Here is a 15,224-nt window from a genome sequence, read left to right on the forward strand (position 1 = left end):
ATACTCCCAATTCCTCCTCTTCCTATTGCGGGTATATCCCTAGATTGTCCCCCTCTCATTGCTGTATTACCTACAGCACAACCCTTTCCTGTGATGTAAGTCTTTACCAGTAATCAGTGGGCTTGCATGCCCCCCCGCCCCCCGCCCCAAGGATATATAGGCCTGGGTTAGCGATAAACAGTTCTCTGGGGCTCCTCTCCCTTGGCCTCTGGTCTACTTCCCCTTTTTAGCTCCTGTTTCCTTTCCCTGTGTCCTCCTTCCCCTCCTCCTCTCTCCACCTGGACCACCAAGCGGGGCTGAGGTGAGCATACTACCACGAAATGTGTCTGACTCCATTATTTCAAGATCTCTTCTATCTCTCGTGCTCTCTATGACTTTATTATAATATTTGTATATCTCAACCGTACAATTGCGCATATCGAATCCATGATTAGCAGGTGGGGGGGCTGGTACCTTCCTCCACAGCCAAGTGAAAACAAGATAGCCAGCAAAATCGGCACAGTGGAAGTTCACTTGGGAAAAACATACATATGCTCGCGTACAGAACAAGTCCTACAGAGGTAGCCCCAAATTGATAATGGTCATCTCATGGGAAGCACTGGAAGGATTTTCCAATATTTACTCAAATATTTTGTTAATTTAAAAAGAAATGTGTTACATAGATATAACAACAAACAAAAGATTCATAATACATGGTGAAGGGTTACACTGCGAAGTCAAAACAGTAAGCTACCACACAGCATGTACAATTTGACGTCAACATGGAGGGAAGATATTTTTGGAAGACTGGACCATGGGTCTGAGCCAGAGTTGGGAACAAGATTTATTTTGTTTTTGTTTAATATACTTAAATTTTTGTATTTCTAGCTATTTTTAAAGAAATAACATTAGCAGCTAAGACAAAGGAGATCACTGGATAGAAAATCTGCCCTAAACGTCGAGGGTGGCTGTGCTAGGATCACCTGCCACCTGTTTTGTTTACTTACAAGAGCAAGGCAGCTCTTTAAGAGGGGAAGGATCCTGGAAACTTACTTTCTCATCGACACGTTCCTGAATCTTCCAAATGTTCTACACCATACCTGTATCACTTTCTTTCTTTTTTTAAATCATTTTATTGGGGGCTCGTACAACTCTTATCACAATCCATACATACGTGCATTGTGTCAAGTACATTTGTATATTTGTTGCCATCATCATTCTCAAAATATTTGCTTTCTATTTGAGCCCTTGGTATCAGCTCATTTTCCCCCCTCCCTCCTCCAACCATGAACCCTTGATAATTTATAAATCATTATTTTGTCATATCTTAACACTATCCAATGTCTCCCTTCACCCACTTTTCTGTTGTCAATCCAAGGAGGAGGTTATATGTAGATCCTTGTAATCGGTTCCCCCTTTCCACCCCACCCTCCTGGTACCACCACTCTCAGCACTGGTCCTGAAGGGATCATCCGCCCTGGATTCCCTGTGTTTCCAGTTCCTATCTGTACCAGTGTACATCCTCTGGTCTAGCCTGATTTGTAAGGTAGAATTGGGATGATGATAGTGGGGTGGGAGGGAAAGAGGGAGGAAGTACTAGAGGAAAGTTGTATGTTTCATCATTGCGACACTGCACCCTGACTAGCTGGTCTCCTCCCCACCCTTCTGTAAGGGGATGTCCAGGTGCCTACAGATGGGTCTTGGGTCTCCAATCTGCACTGCCCTCATTCACAATGATATGATTTTTGTTCTTTGCTTTCTGATACCTGATGCCTTCGACACCTCGTGATCACACAGGCTGGTGTGCTTCTGCCTGCAGTCCTTTCAAAGTGAGGAAGGAGAATGCAGCAAGGGGATGGCAGATCTGCTGAGCAGAGTGTGTTAAGCAAGATTTCACAAGCAGCACGTGCGAAACAAGAAAAGCCAGGGCTGAGCAGTTTTGAAAGTGTCCTCTTTCAAATCTCAATGCAGCATGGAAGCTGAGGTGCCCGGCAGATACAATCAACGCTGCACGGGGTGTACGGGAGGGGCCGGGTATCCCACTGAGGCACAGCCTGGCACACCTGCAGAACCCAGGGCTCTAGGACCACCAATAGGGAACACACCGCAGACAGGCCCAGGCTGCAGAGCTTGGGAAGGGGGAGCACAGGTGCAGGATGGTCAGAGGCCTTCTCACGGGGCATGAACTGTGTTAACATCCCATGGGCAGGCCTTTGCCTTGAGATCAGAAGAACAGACTGGTATTTGAAAGAAAAAAAAAAAACCACCCTCATCAAAAGGGGTGGAGGGTATGGAACCAAATATAGCATTCTCAGTGAATCCGGACTTTCTCAGGCTGGAGGAGCCCTGAAACCATTGCTGAGATCATCTTAAACGGGACACGTTAAACCACAACCAGCGTACGAAGTCCCTTTTGAAGCACCACCACTGCCAGGGCCCAAGCCCACTTGTTTTGAGCATTGTGCCTTAACCGAACATTACATTCTCAGTTTTAGAGAATTCTCCATGTGAGATCAAATTGCCAACTTGAAAGGCTGGGTGGACAGCTTAGTGGGCAGGGAGTGGAAGACGCTGCTGGCAGAGTGATGTGGAAAAGACCAGCGAGAGCTGCAGACCTTGCGGCGTGTAGCCAGTGTCACCAAACTGCACATGCAGAAATTATTGGTGTGTCCCTGATGGTACGTACTTGGATCAAAAAAATGAAAACATCCTGTGGCAGGGCAGGGAGGGCATGAGTCTGATTCGGAGGGGCCTTGCACAGATGATGCAGGATGTGGGAGGGAAAGAGGCAGGCCGAGGAGCCCAGCGCCCTGTGCACAGCTGTGGCTCACAGGCCGCTGACTTGTCAGTGAGCAGGTGCAGGGCCGCTGGGGCCAGACGAGGAGCCTTTCTGAGGCCAGGCGCAGCAAGATGCAGGTCGTAGGATATAGCAATGTCATTGCGGGCTGCTGATGGATCCACTCCACTCTGACAGCAAGGACACACCCTCCAGCCTTCTGGGCTCTGGCATCGGGGGCCCTTAACTCATCAGGATACAACTGGTAGTTTGGTCAGGACAGGGAGGCTGCAGGCCCTCTTACGGTGCTATCCAGGAAGTACCAGTCCTGGGGCAGCAGAGCTGGGCTCAGCCACACTTCCTGCTGCCTCCCTGCAGCAGAGATCCAGCTTTTACTCTGTGACCCAGCAAGTGTGTGTTCAGGTCAGTCTGACTGCAAATGTTGAGTCCTTTAATTGGCCAACACTGTTTACTGAGCGCCTGCTACAGGCCAAAGCACTGCTGTACACGATGGGGACAACACAGAGAGAAAGAAAGGCCTGCCCTCATGGGGCTTACATCACAGTCCCACTCTAGCACCACCTGCCTCAAAGGGCTGTGGAAGGGGCTTGCTGACATACGTCATGGAAAGTGCTTAGCACTGTAATGCATACACTCCGGCTCTCCTCCTCCTCTCCCTCACTTCATGTGCACCCTCTGCAGCTCTGGCACAAGGCAAGCGCGCAGGCACCTGGCGGACGGGCCCGAGGTTAGCATCTGAAAGTCACACGCCACGACCTACAGGTGAAGTGCTTCCGCAGCACGGTCAAGTCCCGCCACGGCAATCAGCAGGGCAGGAGGGAGCAAGGAGGACATCTGGGGCCACTCATCAGCAGGAGAGCAACTGACAGCTGGCCAAACCCTCAGCTCGGCCCTCATTTCCAGGGGGAAGAGATAAGCCCGCTGATTGGAGGCCTGGCCTCTCCCTCCGGCAGCTGGCCGGCCTTCCTGCCAGGTATGCCCGCAGGCGGGTGTGTGATGCCAGAAGAGCACCTCCAGCGCCCAAGGCTGTGACTCGGCCGCCTACAGAGCCCTCGCTGGTGCCTGGCAGTATTAAACGCTCCTTTCCATGTGGCCACAGGGGCTGTGTGCACGAGGGGAACAGGCGGGCAGCAGACACAAGCAGGACATATTCTGAGCCAAGGAGCCTGAAGTATTGAAGTGTGTCCAAGGGGGAAAAAGTGGAAACCATCTTTAGAACCTCATTCTCGGGCTCCAAGAAAGCGCCTAATCAAAAATGTTGCTGGCCCCTCTCTCGATCTGTAATGACAGTGTCGGCTTCCCACACCAGCTCCATGCTAGTGGGCCGCTGCCAGCCTCTATTTGTATAGGCTGAGTCATGCCCCAGAAAAGGAGCAGACACGATCAGAGACAGAGGGCTGGGCATGAGCGGTGAGGATGGCACAGGGTGCTAGGGCCCACCGTGGAGTCGGGACAGCAGGCAAGCCCTCCTCAGAGCTCCCGTCTCCCCTGCAGCTGGGGCTCCTCTCCCAGACCGGACTCTGACCTCCGGCACATAGCAATGTCAAGTGACCACACAAGCTCACCCCACTTCAAGAACACTGGACCACTCAGCAATCCCAGACCTGAAGCCCTACGCCCCACTGCAGAACTCACCCGTGTGTCCGGAGTCAGACTCCCACTCATCCTTAAACTCAGTGCAAATGTCAGCCTACCCAAGGCTGGGCAAGGTCTCACACCGTCCTTAAGACCTGCCCTTCCCTCAGGACTCTATGTTAACAGAGCGGGTGGGGCTGCGCAGCGCAGCAGGTTTGTGGAAGGAGGAGGGAAGGAAGAGCAGTAGGCTGGCTGGGTGTGGCGGATAGAGAAGCAGCCGCTACACTTTCCACAAACTGAGTCAGAAACAAGCTCTGAAATCCATAACTCGGTGGGCTGCTCATCACTGTGTGCTGCGGAAAATGTGGGCAAACCTTTCTCACAGGATTCCATCAGGGAGCACGCAGGACTCTCTCTGGGGCTGCTAACTGTAAGGACAGCAGTTTGAAACCACCAGTGGTTCCCATAGAGTTCCAGCCTTGGAAACCCACCAGAGCACTTCCACCCTGTCTTGGAGGGGGCGATCAGCCAGAAGTGACACAATGACGATGAGACCTTTGCTTGTTTGGCCTCTTTCTCTCCTCACGCAAGCTGTGGTGGGGGCTGTAGAGAAAGGGGGATGTTGAAATGCTGGGGACACTTGAGGGCAAGGAGTTCTCAGGGGGGCCTGGCTTGGGGGAGCTGATATGATTTCCTTCAGGGGCAATCTCTGACTGCTGAGCCGACTGGATCAGAGTCACTGCCACAAAGCTGCTAAGGGATCAGCGGGCCCTTCCACAGTCCTGCCAAGTTATTGGGTCCAGCCCCCAAGAGCAAGAGGGGGAAGGGCGGGGGCTTAGGGCCGAGGGTCGCTTGGGAATGAGAGGTGCGCTCCCTGGAGCCTTCTTAGCACTGTGTTTCCTGCTGAGCCAGACAGTTGCCCCTCAATCTCCACTCCTCTCTCCTTGGTAAGAGAAACCCAGGTTTTAGGACAGTGTGGCACAGACTACTGCCGAGGAATTATGAAACCCATCTCGCGTCATCCTCCTCAGCACACGGCTGGACCACATTTCCCAGCTCCCCTTGCAGGTGGTGTGGTCATGTGATTTGGCCAATAGAAGTGATTCCATGGAAGTCATTCACCATCACCAAACCTGGCCCATGGAGCCTTCCCACACACCAACCTCCTTCCTGTCCCCTGCTTGATGTGAAGGTACACAGGCTGCCTTGGGACCTGGGCCCCTGAGTCACCTCTTGGAAGACGCCCTAAACAATCAACAGCTGCCATTTCAGATTTTACGAGAGCAAAAATTAAGTGTCTATGATATTTGAGGCATCTTTGGCAGTAAGCCTCTCCTGACTGTGACGGGGGCATTGTTGGGCAAGCTGGACTTTCCTGCAAAGGACCCCATGTGCTGGTGCCCGTTCCTTCCCTAAGTGGCCATTTTGCTGTCACGAAGGCAGAGACAATTGACAGCGACCAGCATTAGCCGCTGACATCACCGCCAGCATACACCTCCGTGCGAACATCTTGTTCCTTGTGCAGAAAACAAACTGCTATTTGCTTACATCACTGAGGTAGTGCTTTGCTTCCTTGCAGCCAACATAAACCTATTGATATGCTCCGTGCCTTTACCCAATCTTCACTGAGGCCCATTTTGTGCCAGTCGTGTGCTGAGGTCTGGCCATTCAGGGGTGAGCTGGTCCTGGCCCCTGCCCTCTGGCCAAGCTGGAGTCTAGCCCATGGGAAGACCATCGGGAGGCAGGCAGTGTGATGGATGCTACTCCAGGGGAGGGCGAGCAGGAGGCCTCGGCAGGTACCTGGACAAGGAGTCCCTGACATCCTTTCTAACACTACAGAGTCTACGCTTCTCAAGCTGAAAGGCAAGGAAAAACACAGCACTGTCCCCAGCAAGCTGGCTGCACTGACTGACTGCAAGTAGAGTCATCGAGCACCATCAAGTAGACAACCAGCGGTCTTTCTAGAAGATGCACAAGGAAAACTCAGCTGGCTGCTGGCTGATGCAGGAGCAGGGGATGATGTGACAGACGGCAATCTTCCTGCCTTCTGAGCTGAGTGGTCCCCTAGTGTGGATTTGATTTCTTATAGAAGACACAGTTCTTCAGCTTGAAGACGAGCCAAAAAAAGAAATCGATGCCATGATTTTTGACCATAAATGTCCAAGCTTTGGTTCTTCGGTTCAGTGTTTCCATTAGGCAGTGAAGTGGAACCAGAGAGGCAGCAGGAGACTTGCTGGAGACTCAGGGGCAACTGGGACGAGGGGAAGCAGCCCTGCAGAACCTCTGGGGACAGCACACAAGTCGAGGGGGCCTACACGAAATATATGTGGTTTGAAAAAGTGAAAGGCATTATTTGCCCTTTCTTTATTTTCTAAGGGTGGGGCAAGTATTGGAAAAAGTAAAGACAAAACCTCATTTACTTCAAATTCCAAGAGTTGAAAGCTGAACAAAAAGCAGCAGGCTCCCCATTAAAGAAAGAGATTCTGGTTTTCCGCTTGGACTGTGGACTGACGGCACACAGTACTCCCAGAGCAGCAAGACGCTCAGTCCCCATCCGCTGACGCCCCGAGGGGCATCAGTGGTTACAGGTCTGAAAGGCTGGCAGTTCAACACCACTCCCAGGTGCCCTGGAAGAAAGACCTAGTGAATTGCTTCCAAAGGTCACCACACCGAAAACCAAACTCAGGCCATCGCCATCTAAAGCTGACTCATAGCAACCCTACAGGGCAGGGCAGGGCAGGACTGCCCCTGTGAGTTTCTGAGAGTAGAAAGGCCATCTTCCTCCCTCCAAAGGGCACAGTCCTCGAACACTATGATGCACAGTTCTACTCTCACATACCTGGGGCCACTATGAGCCAGAACTGACTTGACAGTAAGCGTTTGCTTTTGTTTGTCAGGTCCTTTGCTGGAGGGCCCTGCCCCTGCCCAGGTCTGTGATGCCAGTGCTGGTTGGGACAGCTGCCATTCAGCCACATCTCTACAGAACACATGGAGCCAGCTAGGGCTGGGTCTGACAAGAAGGGACCACCCTTTTCAAGACCAGTGACTAACCCTCCTTTCCCTCCCACCCAGAGAAGAGGTGAGGATGAAATCTAGGGCCCCGGGGCTGCTGCACAGAGCCAGCTAGACAAGCGGCCAGGGTACCACTCTGTCTACAGACACCAGGAACACTGCCATAAACCAGGCGAGTAAATGCCGAGTCTATGGCTGCTGGTCACACTCTCCGCTAGCAACCTGTGGCCACGAGTGACGGTCAGAACAGGAACAACCACACACAGACCCATCAAAATTGAGTACCTATCTTGAACAGGGGCGCCCTGGTGGTATAGTGGGGGCACAGTTTGAAATCATTAGTAGACTGAGCTTTCTACCCCTGTAAACACTTACAGTCTTGGAAGTCCACAGGTGGGCGTGATGAGTCAGCACTGATGTAATAGTAGTGAGTTTGGTTTTGGAGTTTTTGTCTTAAACAGTGGGCAAGACCATGTCAGACTAATGTGCAACAGCCAAAGATCATCAGTACCCCGTGGTGGCCTGCAGGCCACACCCCAGCCTCTCAGGACCATCACAGGTAGCCCAAGCCAGGTGAATGCCTGGCAAATACATCAGCGCTGCCAGTCTTGACCTTCATTGTGAACTAAACACCACCACCCCATCCAAATCAATTTCCATTGAGGTGATTGTGCCTCAACGTGACTCAGGACAGGAAAGACCCGCCCTGTGGGATTTTTAGCCTTACAGGAGTGGAAAGCCTCATCTTTCTCCTGAGGAGCTGCGGGCTGGTGGTTCTGAACGGCTGACCTTGTGGTTAACAGCTGACCATGAAACCACTATGCAACCAGAGCTCCTATCTGTGAACTTACATATAATGTAAATGTCATGGGGCTAGAGACCACATGGGCATTATAAATGACCCTGTGCCCACTGTCTTGGTGCAGTTTAGGATAAAGTATTCAAGGTGTTTTCAAGAAATGAAGAATGTTTTATAGCAGCTCACTGTTCTAGGCATGATCTCATGTAACCTTATACCAGTGCTAGAGGGCAAGTATTATTACCTGGATGCCGAGATTCCAATCTCGGGAAGCCCATGTGTGTCAGAATGCAGCTGTGCTCCGGAGGCAGTTAGTTTATTGTGCCAACCTGGCTGATAAACACATTTGGGGTTAATTGAAGGCAGAGAGATAAATGGCTCGGTGAGCCTTGCCTTTTTAGTTCTCAGGTCTCTTGCTTTGTAATGGTCGCACCAGGGTGCGGCTGCCTTAGCAGTTTCTGCTTCAGCTGGCAAGGCTGACTTCCTGCAAAACATCCCTGAGGAGAAGCCACATGGACCTACCCTGATGTAGCCCTGGGTGCTGGAGCAGCCGTGTGGAGACCCCTGCCAGCGTTCAGATGCTTACACATTCACGGATTCGGCTTTCCTCCTGCAGTCGGCATCATAGATTGTGTTTTGTGAGATGGAGGAAGACTTTGTGGATTGGTGTTGGACATATGGGTTAATGGATTTGGGCTGCACTGGGTTGGGATGTTTTCTTGATGTGCACTTACCCTTTATCTAAAACTCTTACACTTGAGTTTCTGTGGATTTGTTTCTCTGAAGTACCCAGTCGAACACAGCTCCACACAGTTTTCAATGGTGAAGTCTAGGGGAGATCACCAGGCCTTTCTTCTGAGGCCTTGTGTGTTAAGCCAAACCTGTTAACCATTTGTACCACCAAGGGCCCTATGGATTTTCTGAATGCTCAAACTGAGGCAGAGAGAGGTTAAGTAACTTGTGCACCTCCATAAGGTAGTAACAGCAGATCTGAGATTCAAAGGCTGCCTGGCTTCCCAGTCTGTGCTCCTGACCCCACAGGGTGCTGTATCCACCCCAGTGTGCAGGTTGGCAAACCTGCCCTGAAGTTTGTCAACCCTGCCAGGAGGCTCCTGGCAGTGCTCCGCGACTCCGTGTTGTTTTTGTTTGATGCACAGGACACTTTAAAGGAAACTCAAGCCCACTTTTACTCAGACGCAGGGCATTCGTTACGATCTGCAAATATGGATGTACACACCTTTGGTGACGAAGCAACTGTAGCAGGAATACTTAGGTTTGCCTCAGATTGCTCTGCCCAGAGATAGGTACTCTCGGCTGTCAGTGGCCATGCGGACTGTGGGAACCTGTGAACAGCTCTGAGTCGTTGTTTGCCCAGCTCTAAGTGGATCCAAGACCTGATAGAAGGACAGAAGGAGATCACAGACATCATCACCCATGTCTATGCACCCAGGGCGCTGCATAAACCTAGCATATAAGCACAACAAGCAACAAAGCCAAGCCAAACCCTTTGCTGAGCCCATCTGGATTCATGGTGCCCACCTGCCACACCGAAGAATCGAGATTCCTCTGGTTTTCTTCATGGAAACCAATCTTTACGCACACTGACCACCAGGCCTTTCCTCCGCAGCATGTCGAATAGCTTCGAACTGCCAGTTCCCTGGTTAGTCGTCCAGTGTTTCACCTTTTGCATTGCCCAGGGTCCTTTGCAATAGATGTTTCCCAATAAAGTAACTTGGATCGAAACTTCAATACTTAACCAATCTATACTTGTACAAAGTTCTACATGTGCAAATACATCTATGGAATGCCATATGTACTTATCTCCATGTTTTAGTCATGGTGTTTAACACTTAATACTTTATTTCCATAAGAATATGGAAGCCCCACCCCCCACATTACTTCAGTGCTTCCAAACACTTGTGCTATTACTATCACCACTTCTCTCTCCCTGCATTCCAACTGCCTATTCCTATTTTAGAAGCAAAAAGAGGTAATGAGCCCAGGAAGTGTTTTATTCTCACTTTAGACTCTCCTATATTAGCAGGTTATAAAATTAGCAAGCACGAGCTTCATTTTACTTTATAATTAAAAAGCTCAAAACCCCCCTGATCAGGCAGAATCTCTGAAGGCTGGTGTTGGCTGCGAGAAGGTGGGTGACTTGGGAAAGCATGCTGTGGCTGTTACTGGGAAAGGCAAGTGCTCTTCCACATAATTGCGGGGTAGGGCAAAGAGTTCTCAAGCGAAATTTTTTGTAAATGTTGATCCTAACCACAAAGAGGAAAGAGAGGGAAGTGTCAAAACCAGGTACATTAAATCCTAGACAGAGTAGAAGAAAAACGTGGAACAAAATTTAAAATCAGAAAAGAGGTCAGGCTTCCTGGTCGGATGGAGACTGAAGGGGCCCTCAAGACCATGGCCTTTGGCAGCTTCAGGCCTGAAGCTGAACTCACCTGGGTGGTCCGATTTCCAGGCAAACAACAGACACATCTCTGAGGTGAACAGTAAGGCGCATTAGAATAGCCAACGACTGAAATTCAGAAGGGAGTACTGTCCAGGGACAGGGTCCAGACAGGCAGCGACAGAGGAGGACTGACCCTACAGAGGGGTTGGGGGGCAAGAGAGGTTGCACTGAGGGAGTATGACCAAGAAGATGAAACGAAATGTGCGTTCATTGTTGGACATAAAACTGAGGATAGTCTCTGTAAACCTTCACCCAAGTCATAAGAAAAAGTAAAAAACAAAAAAACAGGTGAAATGACTTCCATCACAGTCTTTAAAAAGATCTTCGCTCTGGTTTCTATGCTATTGATAACAGCTTTGGGACAAACAAATCTGTCTTGGAGGAAGAACAGGCAGAATGCTCATTAGAATGCGGATGGCAAAACGCAGTAGTCCGTGCTCTGGAGACGGTATCAGGGGACTGGTCCCTGGAAAGGGACATCATGTTTGGTAAGGAAGAGGGCAGCCCTCACGGAGCTGGACTGACACAGCGGCTGCAACCATGGGCTTCAGGAAGCATGAACACCCTGTAAGGCTGGCGGAGACCTGGGCTGTTTCTTTCTGCTGGGCACAGAGTGGCCGTGGAAGGCCCAACTCGATGCACCGGGTCAAGGAAGAAACCTGTGAGCAGCCTTGGCGGTGGAGAAAGCACGGCACTCTGCTTTCCGCAGGCTGGACAGCCTTGGAGACCCTGCAGGGCATGCCTGCCCTGCTCTATAGGAGCAAGAGTTGGACATGCTAGGAATGGGTTTGGGTCTTTTGGTGGAGTAAGGAAGTCGGTCACACACCCTAACACACAGGTGGCAAGCAGATGGCCGAGGGATGCCTTGTAATACAGAAGCACAAATGTGCAAATGAGGGGACCGACTCCAAAATCATGCAGAGCATTTTCTAGTGCCTGCAGCAGTTCCTGTGTGCTTGGACTCCCTGAAGGCTCTTCCATCGCAGGGTACTCAGCCCAGAGCTGGCTAAGAAGTGTGCGGTGCAGAGGGATGGGAATGGGGAAAGGGTGGGGGTGCGGAGGGAAGAATGGAAGGACATTGCAGGTAATATGTGGAGTTTTCCAAAAGCTCATAGGAAGATGACAGTCCAAGAGTGGTATTCCCGTGAACTTTTGGAAGGTCCTTGCAGGTGACGGCTACCACAGGGTGCATCCAAGTTCTTTTATGGGTGTTCTTTCTATCATTAAGTCCCTTCAGAGTCCCTGAGCTGCACCTGCCTGCCTTACAGACATATCTGTTCTTTTCCAAAGGCTCCAGTGTCCCCCTACCCCCACCCCCACACAACTACAGCCCAGGAGTACCAGCGCAGACCCGGTCAACCACTCCGGCCCTCCTGCCGTTTGGGACCTAACAGACTCCGCAGCTCATTTGCATTCACAGGTGGCTTCTTCAGTAGGCCTATAAACGCCTGAGAGATTGGCCAGCTCGTTGGAGAAGCATCCCTGTGCAGTACGCCTGTGCCCACTGTCCTGCTTGAATGCAGCTTTCCCCCTGCACCCCAAAGTGCAGGGCACTGCCCTCCCTGCAGCTGCTTCCTTTGCCATTTCCCTGGGTCCTCCCCTCTGCACCTCAGATGTGAAGTGGTTCCATCAGCTCACACCTAAGACACCAATGAAGTGGTTAGACCTTCATCCAGAAGGCCCGGAGCCCCCACCTTTGCTAAGTACAACTCCCCGCTGGCTCGCCAACTTCTAGAAAGTAGAAATGCAGGCTCAACACATCCAACTTCAGATTACTGGGGTCACTTTTCCTATCTCTGTGGCTGTACTCCTACAAGTAACCCTTATCTGCCAGCTGAGATTCTCGCCCCGGAGCCAGTAAATGGGGCTGGAGTCTACCCCTGTGTGTTCCCAGGGCCTGGAGCACTGGCCAGTCTTTCTCCCCGACCCCTTCCAGATACTTTTCTCTTTCACCCTCCCGGCCTCTCTCACTCACAAACTACAGGCATTAATTAAACCTCTCCTAGAAAATAGATTTTCACCAGCTGCAGAGATTCTGGGTAAGAGCCAGACTTGTAGACAGAGACAGTCTGGGTAATAAAGATAAGCCTTGACAGCCAGGGGAAGTGCAGGTTCCCAAACCCATTCTGAATTCTAGCCCTTTCCAGAGTCCTGGGAGAAGGATGCCTGGGGCACTCCCACCCCTTCAGCCTCCCTCTGCAGCCATGCATTCCAGGCCAGCCTGGACAGAAGGGCTGAACCTTGCTCCATTTCTCTGAAGGGCAGAACTACTTACTCACCGCCATAAAATTGATTCCTACCTACACTAAGTAGAACTGTGCCTGTGAGTTTCTGAGACTATCTTAGGAGTTTAGAGCCTCATCTTTCTCCCTTGGAGTGGCTGGTGGTCTTTAACTGTTGACTTTGCAGTTAGCAACCCAACATGTAACCCACTAGGTCACCAGGGCTCCTTCAGTGAATAGAAAACAGTCCCCAAATGCCCACCTCCCTTCTCCAATGGAGCTGCACATCACACTGACGGACATGGGAGGAAGGGGGCACAGAAAGCTTTCTGGGGAGAGAGGGAGGCAACATCTAATGCAGTGAGAACACTGCCATCTGAGGCTGGCTAGTGGGGCTCTGGGAATGGCCACGCTCATCCCAGGGAGCAGCCTTCATTAGAGGGCAAAGGTGTGGATGCAGAGGGAGGCTGAGTCATAACACAGGGCCTGACTAGTTAAGCTGCAGTGGACTCACCCCTCAGCAAACACCTTAGCTCCCCAGGATAGCCAATAATAACTGCCACCCCTACTCTGGGATGAAGGCAACTGATTTCCTTCACTGAAATGCTGCAGTCCCCGGTGAGAGGCCAGCAGCCGAGCTCTCTGCTTAGCCCTTGCACAAAAATGAGTTTGTTTCTAGTGACATTTTAGACAGCTTAATTTAAACGTGTCACTAAATACTTGGGAAACTACCATGCACTCCGTCCGGTAACTCTGGTTTTGCACACAGGCGGACTGGATTCCGATGGGGCTCCATTCCTTTGCTCACCAGACACCAAGTCCTGGTGGGCGGGCAGATACCAGGCTGGAGCCACTGACACAGCTCTACTCCTGCACCTGAGCAGTGTGGTGAAGGCCAAGGAAATGCCCATAGGAACCTGGGGCACTCAGGGGACCCTGACTGAGCCCCACTGTGGCCTTGGGGTAATTACTTAGGAATTTGCTACACAGTAGCAAGGAGTATGGAGCTAATTGCTATACAAGCCAATCAATAGAAAAAAAAAAGAGTTCTAGACTGCGCAGTTTCATAAATGCTCTTCAGGCTGGGCATCCAATGGCCAGCGCTGGTGCCCAGACCCCACCCCCCAAAGCCTCAGCGAGAGTGCACTGGCCAGGAGCCAATCTCTGAAAGAGAGCTAGCCCCCTCAGTCCTTTCTTTTACCGAGAGAAATAGGCAATTAATTTAATCCAAGACTTAATGAAATCCAAGAGATGGGACCGGGCAGATTCCTGAGCAGCTTTCCGGCTGTGCCTGCGCATCTCCCTCTCTCCCCGGGGAGCAGGGTTTTTTTTCAAACCATCTGCTATGGACCCCCCTTCAGGCCAGCAGCACCTCTGGGAAGCAGTTGTCACGACACGTTTTTAGAGGTGGGCGAGGGCACCATCTACTCCACACTGGGGCTCACTCGAGGGGCCTTCTGCAAATGGCAACAAGCGTCCCCAAGTTGTGTGGCCGCCCCCCCGCACCCCCCCCCCCGCCCCTGGCCATCGGCGAGGTGCAGCGTCGCTCTCCCTCTCCCTCCTTCGCACCCACATCTGACCCCACCGCCCTCTCTCCTGGTTGTACTTGTTGAATGCCTACGAAGCATCCTTGCTTCTCCCCGCAGCCCCGGGTCACCCAGGCGGTGACCATCTCGCTGCGCACACAGCCCTTCGCCACAGCTGAACGCACCCGCGGAGCGGCAAAAAATGGCTCCGCGTCCTCCCGTGCCGCGAATGCTCCCCCTCCCCCAGGTACAACTTGAAAGACCGCTGCCGCCGTCCAGAGGGCAGTCGGCTCCGAGCACAGCCAACCCGTGGGGACAAAGCCGGCTTCTTAGAAAAGATCGCGACGGACGCAAGTTCAAGAGCAAGAGCCCTGCGTCGGGGTCTAACCACGCAATCCGACCCGGAATCCCGCAGACCGCGAGCCCCGCGCCCACCCGGGGAAAGGCCGCCGAGAAGTTGCCGTCGCCTTCCTACCTGCGGGCGCCGGCGGCGCGGCCGGCGGTGGGGTGGGTGGCCCGGGCAGGCGTTGGGCTGGCCGCGGGGGCCGGCTCGCGCCCAGGGCCCGAGGACGCCGGAGCTGGAGCGGGCGGAGGACGGGGCTGGGGACGTGCGGCGGGATGGACGAGGGGCTCGGTGGCGGGGTTCAGACCGGAAGCTGGCAGTCCCCCTCCCTCGCACCCCAGACCCCCAGCGGCCCGGGCGCCCGCGCAGCACTCACCGCCCAGGGCCCCCCCGGCCGGCGCCCGCCGCCTGCTCCGCCCGCGCGCCTGGAGCGAGCAGGGAGGGCGGCGCGAACCGGCCGCGGCAGCGCGGGCCCCGCAGCGCCCCCTGCCGGCCCGCCGCGCCCCTGCC

General features: G+C 52.6%; 1 protein-coding gene across 4 annotated transcripts in view; it reads right to left on the reverse strand.

Annotated features, from left to right (window-relative positions):
- Positions 1-15,114, reverse strand: part of PXYLP1 (2-phosphoxylose phosphatase 1) — a 91,018-nt gene extending 75,904 nt beyond the window's left edge. For 2 of the 4 annotated variants that reach the window (XM_075546830.1, XM_075546832.1), the window contains exons 1-2: positions 14,847-15,114; positions 9,400-9,556 (exon numbers count right to left, since the gene is read on the reverse strand). The gene's annotated coding sequence lies outside the window, so the exon portion shown is untranslated. Of the gene's footprint in view, positions 1-9,399; positions 9,557-9,701; positions 9,823-14,846 lie in introns of those variants that run through there. The other 2 variants (XM_075546831.1, XM_075546829.1) reach the window with 2 other exon arrangements.
- Positions 15,115-15,224: the final 110 nt, after the last annotated feature.

This window comes from Tenrec ecaudatus, chromosome 4 (assembly GCF_050624435.1).
Source record: "Tenrec ecaudatus isolate mTenEca1 chromosome 4, mTenEca1.hap1, whole genome shotgun sequence".
Classification (NCBI taxonomy): Eukaryota; Metazoa; Chordata; class Mammalia; order Afrosoricida; family Tenrecidae; genus Tenrec; species Tenrec ecaudatus.